A 15,011-nucleotide genomic window follows, 5' to 3' on the forward strand; every position below is an offset into this window, starting at 1 on the left:
AACACGCTTCCTTCTGTTTAAGGAAAGGGCTTTAATACTCCTGATGAGTAACATTATAAATATCTTGCAGATACAAACAGTGCTTTGCACTTAAACCAGCATTTTCTATCTACAATTCCCAGGAGCTTTACAAGAAGTAATGAATTAACCCCTGAAACAGGCAGGTTAGGTTCACGTTGTAGCAGTTTAATTAGAAATCTGAAACAACCAGCCCAGCAAAGACAAGCAACTTGTGTGAAAGCAGAAAATGCCCCTTAACAAAGCAAGTGAAAACACACAAAGTCTTAATTCCCCCATCCCATGCCATCACATACATGCATTTTTCCAGTCTTTCTATGCTGCTTACTTGAGGAGGAAACAAGGGATATTATGAAGGTGGAGCTGTGCTGACAAGATGAAGGTATGAACACGGAAGTCACTACTAATGCTGCAGCTGTATTTTATTCTGATTAATAAGAAAATATTGGCTGAGAACTTAAGGGCAGCAATACATTTCAAGTCAGCATTATCACAAGTCAAGAGAACTCATTTGTAAGTTGAAAGGAAGATGTGAAGGAAGCACAAGAAAGAAGTGGAACAACTTCAGCAAACTCAGTCAAATAATTTGTAATGTCTCTTGAAGAGATGATCAAGGAGTTACAACAAAGAATATAGAAAATAGTACAGCAGATTATCTCAGTGCAGAGGCAATAGAGGAACATTGTAAGAGACTGGTACTGGTACTCCCAGAGTCTTTAAAGGCTTTGACTGACAGAAGAGATTGCACAGAAGGTGAAACAATTGTACTTAAAAAAGAACAAGGAGGAAAGAATGGCACAAACGTCTCAGGTCTGATCCAGAGGAGCCAAGACACAAAAGGATCAACAACTAATGAGGAACATAAAAAGGCAATAGGAAAAGGATCTATAAATGCTACAGAAAAAGTGGAAGACAAACTAGCAGAGATTCTAGAATTTAATGGGAAAGGAGAGAAAATAACAGATGGCAAAGACACAGCTGAAGTATTCAGTGCTTCCTTCATATTCTTTTAAAGTCTCCATCTAAAGGATAATGAAAAGCAAAAAATCTTCTAAAGTGATTTTTACCAAGCAGGCAGGACTAGAGGCCTGAAGAAAAAACCCAAAAGAACAGGCTAAAAAGTATAAAGGAAGGCAGACAAAGCCATTCTGATAGAGCATGATGAAGTTCACTGCAGAGTGCTTAGGGAATTACCAAAGCCATCCCCAACATTAGCTATTTTATTCAATAATGCACACAGGGTGAAGTTCCCAAAGGACATGAAGAGGCAAAGCCAGTCTGCAGCTTCCAAAGAACTGGGTCTAACCCAAGGAACTGCAAACCAATCCCCCTCCCTTTTATACTGAAGAAGATGGTGAAACATTAAATCCTCACAGAAGCACCTGAAGGATTAAGTGCCTGAAAATAATCAGAATGTCAAACCAATGGAATTTCCTTTTGGATGTGGTAACTGGGCTATTAGAGAAGGACAACCCAGTAACAGGGAGTTTACCCTGACTATGGTCCAGGGTATGGTCCAGGAACTGGCCAACATGTTTTCATGGGATGTAAGGACTGATATGAGACTGCAGATTAGCAGGGGGCTGGTATGAAATTGCAGCTTAGTAGGTACAGAGTTTCTTAAAAAATCCAAACAAACCAGCACTCAAATTAAAAGTGATCACTAAAACTCGCTGTCAGTGGAGTCCATCTCACAACTTCACTGCACACATTAGAAAATTCCAGTACAGAAAAATTGTTTGTGATGTAAGCAGGTAGGGTTCAGATCACCTTCCGTCCACAAGCAAACAAGAGCAAAATACAAAATAAAATGTAATACATTGAAGAACTTCTTGGAAAGAGTAAGCAGAGAAAGTGAAAATCTTGACATCAAGTGGAAACACAAAACAGACAAACTGAGTTCTGCTGGAAGGGATCTGGAAGCCACTGTAGACTGTAAGTAACAAAGAGTAAAATGGTATTTTAAAAAGGCACATGCCATGCCAGGGTGTCTAACAGGAATGCCACACACAAAGTAACCTTTCCATTTTTCTCTGCTGTCCAGAAACTTGCAAAACCAGAGTGGGGGAAAAACCCCAAGAAAAATCCATAGTAAATGCAACTCTGTCTTGTCATGTTATTTAGCCAGGGAGCAATAAATGTCAGCAGTGCCAAGGGAAAATATGGGGGGAACACTTTGGGTCACACAGAAAGCGATGTAACCCTGTATCTTTTGGAAGGAAAACACCCATTAACACCAACCCTCACAGGCCATAATGGCATTTTCTTGCTCCTGTTGCTCTCACATTCTTTACCACTTGACACAATCATCAGGGCTCCAGTATATAACACATTCATTTTTCAAAGTATTTAACCTTTCAAGAAGAATCATTCTGCACCTTCCAGATAGATCCTTGTGGCATTTGCATGTTTAACTAAAAAATGGGCCTAGTTTTTGTCAGGGTTTTTGGACATTTAGCACTCACTGTAATTAAAAACCCAGTACCACGGAATAGATATTTTCCAGATAAAATTTTGACATTTTTCCTTCATGCAATTACTTTCTACTATTTATATGCCAAAACTCATGACAGTCTTTTATTTTTAGTTCCCAGAAACTGATTTAAAGCTTGTAAAATACTTCACACATTAGAATGTGCAGACTTTGTAGACTAAAGCAATGCATCAACACTGCATTTGAACCTCAGACTGCAAGTTCAGTGCAGCAAAGCCGTTGTACACACACCTAATGATGCCACCAGCTCGTTTGTATTGTGTAAGTTTATTCTCAAAACTACCATTTAGCTTCTCCTGTGACCGTAGGCCAGCACCTAAAAATGCACAGATATATTTCCTCAGAGGACAGAGAACATAAATCTTAATTCTTTTGGAGTAATTACCTCAAGCTTAAGCAATTGCTGAGAAATCTGATGATAGCAAAGAATACTTTTCTGCTTGATTATCATAAATCTCCTCATTCATACTGCTGCTTAAAAATATCTTGAAGATTAGAATACTTTCTAGGAACCCACCAACCTATTGGAAGCTTTCAGTTTGGGTTACAGAGAACATTCCCTGAAAACAAAATTCCTATTATTTCAATCCTCTTAAACAGTATTAGCCTCTTTGAATAATAACAGCATTACAGAAAGGTTCAAAATGCTCAGAAAATACCTGAGTCACAAAAAATGAAATGCTGGACTGTCTAATATATGGCCCTATTTTGTATGCTCTGCTGAGTCCAATCACACTTTCCATGATGGAAGATTTCCCATTAGTGGGAATAACTTCTACTGATGAGGGATTGCTATTCAATAAGCAGGACAGAATATATAAGATCAGCAAATACATTCAAGGTGACACTGTGACTTTTGCACAGGAAAGCTATCCAGGGGCTTGGAATCTCCTGCTCATAATGAGATAACAGAAGGAATATTCTTGCTGTTTTCTCACTGCTAACCACCAAGGAAACGCTTCTGTTCACCAGAAAACTCCAGAATCTAAAGCGTTTTCAGAAGAGATGTGTGGGATATGGAGTGGCCAGCAGCAGCTGCAATACTTTTAAGCAATTCTCATCCCTGCTGCAGGATTTTAAAGTAGACACAATTTCCATAAAGTTCAATATGAGTTATTTAAGGCACATTAATAAATAAATTAGGCTAAAGGCAATTCCCCAAACTCTGTGGAATTAATGACTTATTAATCTTAGAAATAGAAATGCTGAACAGAGACAGCTGCAGTATTCTGGCTTCATAAAGGTTTTCAAAACTTGAAATGTGCAGCCAAGGTCAAACTGCAGGAGTTTGATGGTGTCAGAGGGAAATGTGACTTTGTCTTGCAGCTCCAAATCCTGCCCCTTCAACAGTTAAAATCAACCCTCAATGAATTTGCAAACCCATGAGATGGTTTCCATGTATACATCATAAAACTGCTACCTGCAGGCAGGAAATGCACCTCCTTCACCAGAAACACCAACAAAAAAAGGCAGGTTTGGTTCTGAAAAACCCACTGTTATGACTTTTTCTGGGTGTCCCACCAGACACTGAATAAATTCATTGTGCAAGCAAAGATTCTTGTACTGAGATGTCTGTACAGCCCAACACACACTGTGGCTGCTGCTGCTCTCACAGGTTTCAGCTGCTGCACCACAATGTTGCCCCCACAAGCCTTTGGCCCCCCATTTGTGGCAACTTGGGGAAGCTGAGCCGTTCTCAGGATGTGTGTCCTTGGAACAGGAGGGATGGGAAGGCTGTAAAACCTGCCTTTAGATGAGAGGAGAGAAAGAGCTGCAGGCAGATAAATGAGCTTCCACAAGAGAATGGCTCTTGAGGCTCTGAGGGCACCGACCTGAGCACTCAGACTGAAGGAACAGGCTCTTCAGAAATGTCTTTTCTGCACACTTAAAGGTGTGCACTGAACCCTCCAAACACACTTTCTGCTGTGTTAAATATGCAGCAACTCCTGCCTTTGAGAAATGTTTAAACCTTTTTTTGGTTTACATTCCAGAGTGTGGAGCGCAGCAGATATTTTATTTCTGTGTTACAAAATATTCAAGAATTCTGAACATGACGTTCAAAATATGCAAAAACAAGGCCTTTTACATAATTACCTCCAGATATAAGTCCATGCTGATGCATATGGAATGACCCAGAAATATGGCATTTACACATCCCTTAGGATATGCTGTGTTAGGATCACATAAATGTGAAGAATTGGTCACACCTGTAAAATGGAAGCCTGAAATATTTCTCTACTAAATAACTTCACTTACGAAGATGAAACCTTTTTTCAGAGTAGGCTTTGGCAAAAAATAAGCCTTCCTGATTTAACTGATAATTCTGTAGCAGGAACATACTGAGACCAACATGTATCTCAGCCATTGTGACACACATTACTGTCACCTCTATCATTCTATCATACACCACTATTACTGTTCATGCTTATTTTTCCTTTCTCAAATATTTTAGATTTTCTTTTCAGACAATGAAAACTATTTTATCCTTTGGCATTTGCCACTTGTGTACTTAAAATAGTATGCATTTATATTTATCTCTACTTAGTTTTTACAATTTTTTTTCTTTCAGAGGACAATTTAAATTCCACTTTGAACTTTGTGAATTGCAGACATCTACTGCACAGTATCCATTATATGTAAAGCCATTTTTAAACAGAATTTTTCGGTCTGACACACACATTCCAATGGCAAGCTTCATGAGAAGTTTGAACTTTGTTCAGAGATTTATTTTAAAAGATTTCAACAGCCACGCAATTTTTTTTAGTTGTAAACATTCATTCTGTTCCTAATTATCTTCTCCACTATCATGTCCCATCAGACTGTCACTAAAACAATCACTTATCTTCATGAGATTCTTTTTTACCTAACTGCAGCCAATATCCTGCACCTATTCTGAAGTTACAATGCAAGTCTGAGTGTTTTGAGTATCAGAATTTTCTTTTTAACCTCACTAGCTACACATTATACTGCTTATAATAAAAAGAACATGCAGGGTTTGTTGATGTAGATAAACTCTACAGGATTATCAATATTCAAACAGTCCAACTTTCTACTCAGATAACTGAAGTTACTGTGGTAAGTGAGCTGAAGTGCTTCATTCTTGGCTAACCAAGGATAAAGAACCAGACAAAGGCTCCAGATTTGACTCAGCCACCTACAGAAAGGTAGCAAACCCAATCTGAGGTGCTCTGCTGTGCCTGACAGGTGACATGGGACACAATGGGGACTCAGCCCTTGGAGGCAGTGCCAAAGACTGGAAGGGGAACCCTGAGGCATCTCCAGTGACACCAAATGCCTGTTTGGGGAAAACCAAATGAACCCAAACCTATGGCTATGATAGTGGTCCATCCAGCCTCCCCATTGCACCACTCCAAAATGAATCCTGTCAGGGTGACAGCACCACAGGACACCATACAAATACACCCATGATCTCCCCATGGAACTTGCCAAAACCAATAAAAATGTGCTTGGCATAATCAGGAAATAGGGAAATGAGTGGTTAAAAGATATGGTCTGGATAGAGAGATCTGCCAGACATTTGGATCAATATCCCACTCAATAGCCTGGAATATCAAGAGGTTGTGGTCCTGGATTTACAGCGTGTGAGCAAAGGACAAAGCCAGTAATGATATCAAATAGGAATTCAAGGTAACATAAAACTCTGCATTCATTCCATTACATGTTAAAGCAAAGGTGTTCATATTGACACTGAACTGAGCATTTAATACACTCATTTTTGCTTTAGGAAGAACTTACTGCAATGTTCACGTCAAAAATAGAGCTTAACATTAGGTCATGCAGTCATTAAAAACACTGAGTTTATTAGCAAGATACACAGACATAGGCAGGGAACCACTTCTTCACATAAAAGTCATGAAAATGCTCAATCCTATTTGAGTCCCCACATGAAAATGAGTAGATGAGGGGACAGATTAGGAAATGAAGTGCTACTTGAGAACATGCTGGTGTGCATGCAGTCCCACTCAAAGATCTGCTTACATAACCCAGGGCTCCCAGCAGCTCCCAGCCATATACCACGATTCTTCAGAAGATTTCTTTTTACTCTTTGGGAGTTGAGTTGCAGCAGTGTCAACTTTCACACTGTTTAAAAACTTACATTTTCGTTTCTTTGGGCAGCAATGAAGTCCTACTCTACACCATTGCTTTAAGCTTGCCTATCTTCCCAGCACCTTATCTCAGTATCCATGCCTCTCAAATATCACTTTACTACACAATGTGCTTTAAAGAAAAAGAAAGTAAAGAAAGTATTAGCACAGGATTAGGGCAGTGTAATGTGATCAAAAATAGAGGGGGAAAATCCCACAAGCAAAAGTGATCAGTAAGAAATACACAGAAAGAAGTCAACTTTTTGACAGTTTAATTCAGCAAAAGAGAGGTTTCCTCCACCCACAAGACAACAGGCCTTTCAAGGATACATGACGGAAGACACTGTTCCTTCTTCCACGTTTCTAGTTCAGTCTCCAAATCAAGATTTTAGAAAAAGAACCCATTATATTCAGTGACAGTAGGAAAGCACATCTTGACGACATCCGTGGGAAGGTGGTGGCGCCCGGGACTGCAGCGGCCACCTCGGCGGCACAAGGGTCACCCCGGTGGGCGGCGGGAGCCCCGGGGGACAGCAAAGGTGCCTCCCGCCGCCGCTTTGCTCGGGCTCGGAACGCCCCGCTGGAGTCCTGCGAGGCTTTGGAAACCACTGCTTGTAAAACATTCCAATCCCCCCGTGCAAAAGAAGGAAAAAAGCCCCAAGCTGGGCGTAGCGGCGCTGGGCGAGCCGCTCCCGGGCGGGCTCCCCCTTCCATCAGCCCGGCCGAGGGAGCAGAGCAGGGCTCCGGGGCATAACCTCCTTCTGACTGCCTCAAATTAGCGTTTCTAAGAGGAGGATCACCTTCTGGCACTCGGCGCCCCGAGCGTGTCCCCGGCGCTGCGGGGACCGGGGTACCCGGGCGGGTGAGGGGGGCTCCGGTGCTGCCCGTCGGGTCTCAGCCCCCGGGGCAGGGCAGGGAAGGGAGGCGCGGGGCAGGGCAGAGCGCGGCCACCGCCGCCTCCAGACCTGGTCCTGTCCCTGCGAGCCCTCCAGGCTTGAGGCGGACCGAGCCCGGCGTGTTCCCGCGGCAGCGCAGCCGCCTCCACCCACCGAGCGCATCCCGCGGCCGCATCCCCATCTCCGCTGCCCCCGGCGTCGCTCCGGGGAGGGCTCGGCCCCGGCAGCGCTCCCGCCCCCGCCGCCCCCCTCAAGGTCACCCCGGCGCGGGGCAGCCCCGGGGGTCGCCGCTGGGCCCCCCGCGCTCCCGCTCCTACCTGAGCCGGCCAGCGGAGCCGAGCGCGGAGCCGCCGCTGTCCCTCCCGGCGGCGCCCGGGCAGTCGGGCCGCGCTCGGCGCCTCCTTCTGCGCCGGGGCCGCTGCGCTGCGCTGGGAGGCGGCGGCTCCGCCAGACTTAGCGGGGAAAGCCCTGGAGGGGGGCCGGGCAGCGCCTCTCCCCACCCCGCGAGGTGCCGGAGCCGAGCCGAGCCGAGCCGCCCCCGGCGGGGCTGGGGCTCCCCTCAGCGGGGACAGGCTGAGCCGCGCTCCGGCAGCTCCGCCACCCTCCGCGCCCCGCCCGGCGCTGTGCAGACCCTCCGCGAGCTCGCGGGGCTCGAGACAGTGCCGGGAACCGTGAGGGGCCGCCCCAGCAAGGGGGGCTCAGCCGCCTCTGCTTGGTAGCGAAGGTTTAACGCTATCACCTCTCTTTTCGTTAATACTCACAGTTTTCGGTCCGAATTCTCCAAAAATCACACGGGGAAGGCCTGACCTTGATTCTGAGCGATGGAGAGTCTCGCCCTGGGACACAGAAGCTGCGGGAACATGAAAATGTGTTTTCACTTCGTGAAGGAAGCACAATGTACAGGTGAGGGGCGTTACACAGACTGAGCAACTAACACTCTAGTTTGGGAAAAAAAGTAAAAAACCCGAGCCCACAACTTAGATTTGAAGAAGCTACTTTTGCTCCCAGCATTGCCAAGAAGAGGATGGCACCTTTGAAACATTGCCAGAGTCCTTAATGTTGGGTATTTAACCAAACCATCCTGCTTTTACACATAGGCTGAAATTAGATTTCATAAGAGTTCTCTCATGCCACATAATCTTTTCACCATGAGAGTTAAAACCAGTCACCAAATGTCTCCAAAGCTGAAATGGAGTGGATTTTGAAGAGCAGAAAAATATATTGGATAGGTGGGGTGGGGTTTTGTTTTGTGCAAAGAATGGACACACATCACACACACCTGTAGATTGCTCCAGCAAACAACACTAGTATTTGACTTGGAGTACTGGAAATCTTCCACCACCTTTTATTGGTGACCAGCAGTGCTGGCCAGCCCTGCTTTTGGAGAGATGATACACTGTTAATTATATTCTGATTACTATCTTGGCTTCTTCCTTAACACCATTTAAATTCCAGTCTTAACCTTATCTCAGCAAGGACTTCAGGCAAAAGTAGGACAGCCAACATAAGAAAAGTACAAATCCCACCACATCTTTTAAAACTATTTCTAACTTATTTAAAACCAGGAGAAGCTGGGACTGTATTTTTGTAGTGCTTTCAGACAAGCTTGTTAACAAAATCCAGATTTGTAGTTCTCACCAAGCTCAGTTACCAGCTTTGGAATGAAAATCAGAAACCTGTAACTGTTCTGCAAATATCTAGATTAGTTTTCTCATTTGATCTTAAACCACATGTTTACTGTCAACAGAGAATCAACATTTCTGGCACTTTCCCCTGCTGCACCTCCCTGGGTCACGGCAAAGATCAAACCAACTGAGAAAAACTAATCAAGAGTAGCAGCCTTTCTGTTTTGACAATGCTTAGAAAGATGGCAGAGAAAGCCTGAATGAAATGTTTACAAAAATAATCATGCAAACATTAGGTAAATGTGGCGCTATTTTCAGCTTGTGCTTATTAATCATTTAAAGGAGATGATTGGGGCACCATTGGAAAAGCATTAGCTGTGCATTCCTACTGGCTGCCTGCAAACACACTTGGCTGGGAATTCTGTGCTGCATAAAACCCTTACATCCTGCAGAGTGCTTTCACAAAAACACTGAATTCCACACACAGCTACACCTGCTAAACACTGAGGAGCACAGCCCAGAGCTCACGATTGAAATGTTACACAGAAGGGCAGTCTCCAAGCATGTGATTCCTCACATCATAACATCCTCAGTGGGTCAGCTACTGCAGCTGGAATTAGTAGGCTCAGAGCAGTACAAACAAATTATTACTTTCCTTGCTTCCTCTTCAGCCCCTGTGGCTGATTTTGCCAATCCTGGTGAAACAGGAGCAGTGTCAGGTTGTTTATCACTTGAGAAAAGCAGTGACAGGGCACCTTTCTTCATCTTAATACCTTCTTCCTATGAAATCTTTTCCCATTCAAACAAGGAAGCGGAATTTCATACATTCCTGACAACCTTAGAAGCTGTCCTCAGATTTTTGTAGACTGCATGACAGAGATCTCACCACTTCTTTTTTTCCTTTGGAGATTTCTTTCTTTTACTACAGTACTTTTAGGAACTCAACTTCTTATGTACAAGTTTAAGACTAGTTAAAGCATGATAACATGTAACAGCACCATCTAATTACTAAAATTTAACATTTCTCATTATGTTTTGGAGACTAGGGCTGTTTGTCTTTTTTCCTAAATTCACTGCATCTTCTCTAAGATGAGTTTTAGTGATTCCTTTGAATTCTTCCACATTTTCCTGGTTACTGGGGAAATACATGCATAGTGGAGGTCGACAGAATGTAAAGGAACAGAGATCCTGTTATCACAAAACACTTTGGCACTGTGCTTGCTTGAATAAGCTGATAGTGAATTATCCTTGTCAGGCAGTTCTCAGGTTTGAGCTTCACATCATTTTCACAACCTGGAGCTTAATTTCCACACTAAAAAAATGGAGGAGGAATTTCAAGGAAATGCCACTTCAGCAACTTACAGTTTGGCTGGATTGTGTTAGAATGAAATAGCTACTTTGATTTCAGCATCCTTTGTGAAATGCATTAAAGCACATAACTGTGATGCTTTGATATCATATATATACATAACACCTTCCACCCCAGGGAACCCTTTTGCACTTACAGAGCTCACCTTGGCAGCATTGTTGGTGCCAAGTGGCAGCACTGAGGATGAGAGTGAGGAACACCTGATCTGCCCAAAACATGGATACACAGAGCAAAGTGCAGTGGTAAAACCTGTCATAATTGCCCCCCAAGCAGGTAGAAAGGTTGTATGAGGGGTTGTTACACAACAGTACAGAGCTTTGTGGAACAGGGACAGCAGGAAGGATGTTTGGAGTGCCCATATTAGACTCATAGACATGAAGTTTTGACTCTTCTATAACAAATTTGGACATTTAATTACCAGAGTGCTCAGACCCAGCCATAGCTGCTATTAAGAAAGAACTCCCATGGTATCACATGCCACCAAGCTATGGCACAAGTCCAGCATCTGATAGAGTTAGAAAGCACATCCCTATGAATGGCCAGTGTGATCTCCTGCAGTAATTTCACACCCTCCCATCCCAGTCTCCCAGTGAAAAGCCTAAATCTCTGCTGTTTTAAGATAAAAGTAATGACAAAGGCTGTGTCAGTAACACACTGTGACTTTGCCATGATGTCTTGCAGCTGTCAGCACGAGGAGGTTCTTTTTGCATTTAAAGTTTGAACATCATATGCACTGTAGAAGATAACAAAAACCTGCCCTCTGTTTTGTTTTAAAAAAACCCAAACAAACAAAACCACACAAAAATGTTGACTAGAGGATTATGAGGTATGTTGGGATATTCTGCAACCATCATTTCACTGTTCTAATTCCACAGCAAAGCAAAAATAGTCCAGTGCAAAGCACACATCATGTTTCCACTTCCATGAAATGGTCTTGCCATGGCCAAACCACTCAAAAAGGAGAGGGATTCCCACATCCACCTGATGTTGGAAGCACATGGGGCCTCAACAAACTTCCTGGGCTGTCAGTACTAGTGACCCTGGCTGGAATTCTGATGGACTAAAAGTTACCAATTGATTTCTCTATAAAATAAATCTGGTTCTTCCCTGGCAAAAAGAATTCTCAAGCTGTAATTTGTTAAACCTGTCCTGTATCAAAAATAGCGTGACCAGCAGGACCAGGAAAGTGATCCTTCCCCTGTACTCTGCATTGGTGAGGCCACACCTTGAGTGTTGTGTTCAGTTCTGGGCCCCTCAGTTCAGAAAGGATATTGAGGTGCTGGAGCAGGTCCAGAGAAGAGCAACGAGGCTGGAAAAGGGACTGGAGCACAAGTGCTGTGGGGAGAGGCTGAGGGAGCTGGGGTTGTTTAGCCTGGAGAAGAGGAGGCTCAGAGGTGACCTCAGCACTGTCTGGAACTGCCTGAAGGGAAGTTCTGGCCAGGTGGGGGTTGGTCTCTTCTCCCAGGCACTCAGCAATAGGACAAGGGGGCACGGGCTCAAGCTCTGCCAGGGGAAATTTAAGTTGGATATCAGAAAAAAATTCTTTACAGAGAGAGTGCTCAGGCATTGGAATGGGCTGCCCAGAGAGGGGGTAGATTCCCCATCCCTAGAGATTTTTAAACACAGATTGGACGTGGCGCTGGGTGCCATGATCTGGTAAATGAACTAGAGTTGGACCAAGGGTTGGACTCGATGATCTTGGAGGTCTTTTCCAACCCAATCGATTCTATGATTCTATGATTCTATGAAATTTGATAATCTTGCAAGCAAAAGCATGAAGTCGGAAACTGCATAAAAGGCCATTTTCTGCCACGTTTAGGACTCGGTGGAGGTGCCCACAGCACCTTTACTGTAAAAAAAAAACTTGAAAATCCCCAAAAAGTTAACAAAAACCACCACAGCAAGAGTCAGAAGAATATGGTGAATAGATAGAACATAATATTGTGATTGTTTTCAGAAAGGGTCACAAGTTAGTTTACCAGATGAATAATCTGACTTGTTTTGTCAGAATCTACTGAATATTTGTGTATAAGTGGGGGCAGAACAACTTTTTTGACCCCTGAACTCATTCACAGTCACAAAGATTTTTATAATTTATAATTGTGAGAAAGCTTTTTGCAATATTCTTTTTACAACAATCCTCTTAAATTATGCATTGTCTGCTTTAAAAAAATCCCAAACCCTGCATAACACCCTTTCCACAGATTACTCTGGAAAGAGAGTTGGCAAATTTAAAAGTTTTAGTAAGAATGCATTGCTTTAAGAAGAACTTACACATTTTGTTGAATATTTATTCACAAGAAATATGTGAAAGAAAATGCTCAAGTGAACTAAGTGTTGAATTAAAAACTCTGAAAACAGTGTGAGAAACAAAGGATGAACTGCTGAATGTTAAGTCACAGCACAGTTGTTTTACAGTTCCAAAAAGAAGACAACTTTTAGCTGTATAATGATAAAAAAGAATCTCAAACATGATTCTTTCCTTCTGATTTTTAACTGCTTTTTTAACTTGGTTTAAAAAAAAACCCCAACTATTGCTAGAATGAAATAGGTACCAGTTTGCAAAATCCTCAGTGCAAGTAACTAAGATGCTGGATGTGGAAGAGCATGAAATCCTTGGACATGGGATATGGGTCATTTCAGAAGCAAGAGTGAAATCCAAAAAAAACCCAGTGAAAAAAAGGCAGCAGCTAAAGGTCAGTACTGGACAACCAGCTGAGTATTGGCAAACTTGTCTCAACATTCCTATAAATTTAAAAGTCAGCCCTTGCTTTCTACAGCAGTTTCCCAAGGGGAAACAGAATAATTGATTTAAATACCAGTTGTCATCAATGGTTTCAGTAGACATTTCCAGAAAAAATAATGCACAAAAATACCTAAAAGAAAATATTTACCAATAACACAGAATTCATGTTGCAAATAGAAGTGAATTTAGCAAGGCAAACACAATCTAGATGTGGTCCCAGTGGGCATCTTAGAAATACCAGATTTAACTCACTGCTCTTTGGGTGAGAATAATTCACTTGCTTTGAGAACTTTACAATTTGGATTGAAGGTTGTAAATGACATTTGTGGCATTTTTTAGGAAGCCCACTTACCTTTCAGACCTCAGGTCTTAATGAAAGCAGCACTGGGGCAAGGCAAACCTGCCAGCATGCACTTCAAGCAGGGGATTGCTTTAAGTCCAAGGTGCCAGGAGGAACACTCAGGGAGCTCTTGGATGCTCTCAGGAGCCCCTGCAAAGGGAAGGCAACAATGCTGTTCCACTGCTCTGCAGTTCATCAGCACTCAGGGCTCCTGTTCCACTCTGGCAGCTTCTGGCCAAACCTTCTGCTGAGGAATATTGTGCTGATTTCTGCACTGCACTCTATAAACAGTCACCTGGAAGTCCATGGGGTTTAACCGCGGGTCCAAATGGCAGCACAGAGGCAATTCATGGCCTTGGCACTGCATGTGGTCCCATCTGCAGGTTTTTATTCTTAAAAGAGGAAGTTTTTACCAGCACCTTACCTGTACATTTAATGTATTGTCATTATTGCACAGGTTACAGGTTTATATTTATAGTGCATCGTGGTGCTGAAGTTTGGAGTGTCCTTCTCAGATTCTGGTGTGGGTGTCCTCACATATCTATCTATCTATCTATCTATCTATCTATCTATCTATCTATCTATCTATCTATCTATCTATCCATCCATCCATCTATCCATCCATCCATCTATCCATCCATCCATCTATCCATCCATCCATCCATCTATCCTGAAAAGTACATCCAGATGGTATTCCAGCTCCTCAGATATCTTCATTATGGCCATTGCCATCTTCCCCTTACCTGCAGAGGAATTTAAGGTGACTACACACTTACAGATTAATTAAGAATTAATCTCTTATATTGTTTTAGAATTAAACCCGTATATCTGTCTAATGATCTTGGGCATATATTCTAGTGATGAGTGCAAACAGCAGGAAGGGAAAAATAGGGACATGGATCACATTATGGATGGGAAAATTACAACCCTTTTCTTATTTTCATTCAGCTTTTATGTTTTCTTGCAGTATTTCAGCAACATATTGATTTAAATTGATCTAGAACTTTTAGACAAAAGAATTACTCCCAGTTTAAAACTACTTGCTTTTTTTATTTCCTCAGTCAATAAATTCTGACTTTAATTGCATCAGAATAAATTTATAGTGTCAGCTGATTGCCTCAGATGAGAGGGAGAAAAACTAAACCACTTTGTAGTGTTGGCAGAAAAGACCAAGAGGCTGCATCGAGCAGGTCAGGAGATGCTCCATCCCTCCTGCTCAGTGTGTGACACAACTGGAGAGCAGACAGAGCTGGGGGGCTCCCAGTTTGAGAGACAGGGCTTACTGGAGGGAGTTTGGGGAAGGAACAGGCTGAGAGCATCTGTCCTGTGGGGACAGGCTGAGAGCACTGAGGCTGTTCAGCCTGGCCAAGAGGAGGATCAAGGGGGTTTGATTCATGTGGCCAAATTCCCATGGCAG

At 43.0% G+C, this 15,011-nt stretch overlaps 1 protein-coding gene across 19 annotated transcripts in view; it reads right to left on the bottom strand.

Moving 5' to 3' along the window:
• The window catches only part of ATP2B2 (ATPase plasma membrane Ca2+ transporting 2), a 420,524-nt gene extending 412,561 nt beyond the window's left edge, over positions 1-7,963 (bottom strand). For 6 of the 19 annotated variants that reach the window (XM_071550496.1, XM_071550495.1, XM_071550497.1 and 3 more), the window contains exon 1: positions 7,832-7,962. The gene's annotated coding sequence lies outside the window, so the exon portion shown is untranslated. Of the gene's footprint in view, positions 1-7,831 lie in introns of all 19 variants that reach the window. The other 13 variants (XM_071550502.1, XM_071550505.1, XM_071550499.1 and 10 more) reach the window with 4 other exon arrangements.
• Between the last annotated feature and the right edge of the window lie 7,048 nt (positions 7,964-15,011).

Source organism: Pithys albifrons, chromosome 3, assembly GCF_047495875.1.
Source record: "Pithys albifrons albifrons isolate INPA30051 chromosome 3, PitAlb_v1, whole genome shotgun sequence".
Classification (NCBI taxonomy): domain Eukaryota; kingdom Metazoa; phylum Chordata; class Aves; order Passeriformes; family Thamnophilidae; genus Pithys; species Pithys albifrons.